This window comes from Belonocnema kinseyi, chromosome 5 (assembly GCF_010883055.1).
Source record: "Belonocnema kinseyi isolate 2016_QV_RU_SX_M_011 chromosome 5, B_treatae_v1, whole genome shotgun sequence".
Taxonomy (NCBI): domain Eukaryota; kingdom Metazoa; phylum Arthropoda; class Insecta; order Hymenoptera; family Cynipidae; genus Belonocnema; species Belonocnema kinseyi.
The window spans coordinates 11,709,176-11,715,031 of NC_046661.1; the positions used below are offsets into that span (position 1 = coordinate 11,709,176).

Consider the following 5,856-nt stretch of genomic DNA (forward strand, 5'->3'; position numbering starts at 1 on the left):
AGAGGGAGCTCTTCTTAATATTTTGACATCAAAATCATGTCGATACACCTTACCGACTGCGAGTAAAGCCACCCACGCTTTAACTTGACAGACTGTATTTGTCCTACAGAGTAAAACGGTAGGACTAGTAAAGGCTGTGTTCTATTTTTATTTGATGTCTTAATGCGGTCGGGGATCTTAATCTCCATTGCTGTTCCTCTATTTCTAATGTTAACAATCTTTATTAATAAAAATGTTTGCATTCTGTGACCCGTTATCAGAGCAAGCAAGGTTACTAATTTCTTCGATAATTCTTTTAACCTTAGCTCCTCATTTGGAGGTATTTCTAAGAAATAATCTAATACTATCTTTGGATCCCAGGTGCTCTCATAACGTGGTCTTGAAGGTCGCAAACTGGACACCCCTTTAAAAAACGCTTCACTCTAGGGTTCTTAGCGATTTCCGAGTCTACGATTAATGAGACTACTGACCTTGTGGCGTTTATGGAGCTATGTGACAACCCCTTATCAAATTCGCTCGTTAGGAAAACTAGTAGATCTGCTATAGGAGGATTAAACAATTCAATCGATCTCTCGGCTGACAATCTCCACCATTTTTTGAGTGCCATGTCATACGCTTTTATCGAAGAAGAACTTAGAGAACCCGTCATGACCTCCAACGATTTTTCTGGGACTCCTCGTCTCAGGAACGCCTCCCAGATAATCACCCTAGCACCAGGGTAAGGCTTTTCCAAAGCGGATGAGGATTCCTATCAGACCAGTTTCCTATCAGCCAGTCTGGTACTATCATGATTTCCTCCGTCTGATCTCTTTTAATTTTTGTAAGAGTTCTTAATATTATACTGAACGGCGGAAAAGCATAAAAGAAACCCGAACTCAAATTCAAGGTAAAAGCATCTATCACCTCAGACCCAGGATCTCTTTTTCAAGAGATATTACGTATACACTTCGAATTCGTTCTACTTGCAAGCAAGTCGATTTCTGGTTTCATAAAGTCTTGACAATCTTATTGAATGTGGGAATAGATAGTTCAAATTCCGTTTCAGGTTCTAATTTTCGCGACTCGGCATCTGCTTCAAAATTATCTTTTGAACTAATATAAGAAGCAAAAATCCAAATATTTCGCTCCTCGCACCATTGCCAAATTTCTTTTGAGATCGTATTTAAGTCCTCGTACTGAACACCCCCTTATGAAAGTTTTTTGCTAAACTTTTAAGACCAAAGAAGGCGGCTTTGAGTTCTAAGAAATTAATGTGAGGTTTACGTTCACACATTGACCAGAATCCACTAGCTTTTTGATTATTACATACAGCTCCCCATCCTGACTTAGAAGCATCAGAAAAAATCTCTGAGCGCAACACAAGACCTTTTATAGAGTTATTACCAGATAAGATAGATGATTGCCACCATTTCAAGTCCGAAGGATTAAATCTTACAGTCATGAGAGCATTATAATTTTCACCAATTTCTCTTAATGCTAAAAATCTCTGTCTTTCTAAATCCTTTGTGTAGACCCAGCTGTATTCAATAACTGAACAACAAGCTACTATAGATCCTAAGAACTGTGCGAAAACTCTTATCCTACACTCCAAAGGTTTACTAAAGATCTCTAGCTGTTTCTGAATATGAGATCGCTTCTCAGGGGGCAGTTCTAATGTCATAGATTTAGAATGATAAATGAACCCTAAGAACTCACATCTCCGTTCGGGATTCAAATTACTCTTTTTCAAATTTATTATGAATCCTAAGCTTTCTAATAACTCTTTAGTTGTCTTTAAATTCACCTCACAGTCCTGATATGTATCTCCAAAAAGCAGAAAGTCGTCTAAGTAAAGAATCGAACTATATCCTAATCTTCGTAGATAAGAAACGACAGGTTTCATTAGTTTCGTAAGCACTTTAGGGGCTGTACAAAGACCAAACCGAAGACAAGTAAATTGATACATCTGTCTATTGAATTCAAATTTTAGAAATTTTCTGTCCGATTCATGTATTGATAATAAATAATACGCGTCTTGCAAGTCTAGAGTTGACATAAAACAGTTCTGACTCACAAGACTGACAGCTGTTCTGTAGTCTTCGAGTTTAAAATGCTCTGTTTGGATAAATTCATTGAGATCTTTAAGATTTAAAATGAACCTGAGAGACCCATCAGGTTTCGGTAGAAGAAAGAAGCTAGTAATAAATTGATCATTTGACGGACTACATTCTTCTACTGCTCCTTTCGCTTTAAGTTGAGAGATAAGCGACATGATATTACATATCTCTATTTTGCTCGATTTGGATTTATGGACAGGGTTCAATTGGCAAGGAGAAGAAGAGAAGGGTATCCTATAACCCTTAATCCACGATATAATTCGCGGGTCTGCTGTTAGAGCCTCCCATTTTTTAAAAATAAACGTAATCTTTCAGCAATTATACTTACAGAAACGTCTAATGTCTCCTCGTGCTCTTGTACGGTGTCTTGTGGTAGTCCTGTTTGCGCTGATTCTGAGATCTCCGAGGGCCCGTGAAGGATTTCTTCTGCCCGCCCTGTGTCGAAAAATGTGGCTTCGCTTGTCGACGAGGCGGACTCCTCCAGTTTTTTGATGTCCCTAACATCTAAGATTTTGCAGGTCTTAACACCTTAGCCGAATTCTCGAGCAGTTTAGCAGACTTAAAACTCTCTGGCAGATCCTTTTCGAATAGAAACAGATCCATCTTTGCAGCCTTTAGGGATTCCCTCCAAGAAGGATCCATATTAGCGATGATCAAATTTTTCCTTATTTGTGACTCGCCGTATTGCAGATCAGTGAGCAAGAGACAAGCCTCACTTAGGATCTCAATCAGAGGATCCACAGTTTCTCCTTCTTGATCTGCATCTGTTTGGCCGAGTGTCATAATCGATCTGCCTATAGCAGAAACACTAGCTGTCAAACTCTTTTGTTTTGACAGCATTTTTTCGTCCCTAGAAAGGGTGTTTTCAGCTTTTTGTAAAGCTAGCTTAACTTCGTCGTTGAGCTTTGGAGGGTCAATGTCCAAACAATTAACCGGTGGCGAATATTTTAGGACGAGTGTTGCTCTCTCTTCAGAAGAAAGGCCAATTTTAATAATGTCCGCCCAGCAGATGGCAATGTCCTTCAGGACAGCCGGCACTCGAGACATTTGCCGGGGGTGCCAAATTCAAAAGCGGTGACCCTAGTTCTCTTTCTAAAGTTAGTGGATGATCTACTTCCGGCTCCGAAATTTCAGAAGAGTATGCGCCATTTCTTGAAGTAGAGCGTGACCTTCGCTTTTTTCGACGGCTACCTCGATCTGTTTTAAAAACAAGTTCGCATTTGTAAAAAAAGGCATTGGTAAAAAAACCTGTTGGAGCGTCTCAATCGTAACAGTCCCATATAAAGGTTAAGAGCCATTGGATACGAAATGGGTCAGACCCAGATCGTTCCTGAAAGGTGAGACCTCACAGATCATTGGGTTTAAGATGGCGGCTAATACCTGATACACTGGAATCTCTTGACGAAGAGGAGAAAGTAGAACTCCTACCTCGGCGGCGCTTATTCCTGTGTTTCGTCTTCAATTTTTTGATCACTTTAAACAATTCGCGCGAATAATCTTCGTCATCAGACGAATCACTACTGTATCTCCGCGCACTCCGTTTATGTTTACCCATCTCGGAAACATTTACACACTTCTTGCACAAAGAAGAGAATGAGTAGCCAAACGTGCGAAGGAAGCAGGAGTGCTTTTTTTGTATGTTTTGTTTTTGGTTATTCTTTGAAACTGTAGCAACGCAAGCACAAAGTGGGGGAACTACGAGTTGATCTATTCGGAGGTGGCGCGAAATACAATTAATCTCATAAGCATATCTTATATTTAATTTATTCCTCTTTATTCATAATGTGTCCCCTAATGGTTTACATGACCTTCGCTCTTTGCATGACCATCTGAAAACTTTTATTATCTTATCTTTACTCTATACAATATTAACAATATTTAAAACTAATTACATCAATACTTATATCTCCCTACTTCTGCAGTAACCTAGCGAAATTTTACTGTCGGAAGATTGAGCGAGCGTTCAAAGCGAGAGAGTGAGAGCGAGCGCATCTTAATCTACGTATACTAATACATAATAATAACTACTTACAAATTTTTCGCTTCTCATCTAAGCAACTTCCGTTTCACCACATTCACCTGCCAACTTTCCTTATCTTCCATTCCGCTCCTACAGCCTCCCCATACACGCTCTCATATTTCTTCTTCCCCTTCACATATTCTGCACATTCTGTTATCTTCCTTTTCCCAATACATCCCCTCCCTTAACTCGTTTTCCAACCTAAGCCTTGCTATTCTGTTCCATCTTATCTCACCCCATCCCTTCTCTAAATACTTTGGTATACCTTCCTTTTTATGATCTTATACCATTTATTATATTTTGATTCCTCAATCATTTGCCATTTTTCCATTAATTGTCATTCCCTGTCCCTTAATACTAAATTAAATTATTAAACTTAATTTCACCCTTTGCGCTTCTTCTCTCACCATATAACCCGGTGTTCTCCATACTATCCATAGCGTCCACCTTATATAATTTTCTTGTAAACTCTTAATCTCTTTCCTCTCCTTCCATCCCCATATCTCCGCTCCATAACCTAATACCGGCCATACCAGCGTATCAAATAAAAACATTCTCCTTTTCCAATCTTTCGTGAACCTTCTTGTTCCTATTCCCCATACTTGCTTTATTATTCCTACTGCTTTTTTTATCCTTTCTCTTATATGAGCTCTCTGATTAACACTATATCGTTTGCGTATGACAGCATATAAATCATTCCGCTCCCATCTTAACTCCTCGTCATTCATTTCTCTTCATTTATTCTTCTAGGTCTGAGATCAATATATTAAATAAAAGTGGGCTCAGAGGACAACATTGCCTGACCCCTCTCACTAACCAGAAACTATCTCTTACTTGCTCTCCTACCTTTACCCTGCTTTTTGTCTCTCTGAAAATTTCCGATACTCTTTTTATTCAGCCCTTTTGTATACCCTGTCTGATTCGGTGACACTATCTTTTTTCCTTAACTTTTTTCTTTTATCTCTGCGACAAAACAGTTACATATATTTCATATAATGTTGGAATCAGCGTCACCCCCTGGATTCTTTAACCTCCTCCAATTTGTCTTTCTTCACTATAGGTACCATTTATCCTTCTTTCCATAACTCTGGTCACCCTTCTCCTCTCCATACCCTATTACAAATTATCCATGCCCATTGCTTTAATTCCGTCCCCCCATATTTCCCGACTTCAGTTATTTCCTCTTCCTCATCTCTTTGTCTAACATATTTTCCTCCCTTCCTAAATTTTCTCTCTACTACTCTTAGAAAATCCATGAAATATTTTTTCTACTCTATCATGTCAATATCCTGGTTTACTCCTTTTCTTCTTTTTCTCTCTTTCTATTAACTACCTTCCGGACCTCTCCTTCCGTCCTTGCCTTCTCCGCCTCTTCCTCAAACCTATTTTTCTCTTTCTCATTCTTTTGATCACAGAACTCAGTATACTTCTTTTTCTTCTATATTCTTTTTCACTACTTTCTACTTTTCTCCATTTCCTTAATTCCTTTCTGACCTCTTTCTTTTTCTCTTTACCATCCACATCCCCCTCACCTCTATTCCCTTCTTTACTAACTTCTTTTTTGCTTGTGCATCTAATCCTATTTTTATTTCTCCTGTCATTTTTTCCATCTCCTCGTCCACATTTCCCTCTCCCATTTTGCTATTTCTGACCTTTTGACTAAACTATTCTTTTTTTTCCATTGACCAATCCCCTTTCCATGTTCTTTTACATTTGCTTCCTTTTTGTCCATATTGCTTT

The 5,856-nt window shown here is 38.7% G+C and overlaps 1 protein-coding gene across 4 annotated transcripts in view; it reads right to left on the minus strand.

Annotated features, from left to right (window-relative positions):
• The window catches only part of LOC117172295 (protein kinase C and casein kinase substrate in neurons protein 2), a 547,527-nt gene that overhangs the window by 115,967 nt on the left and 425,704 nt on the right, over window positions 1-5,856 (minus strand). The gene's annotated exons all lie outside the window — the stretch shown is intronic.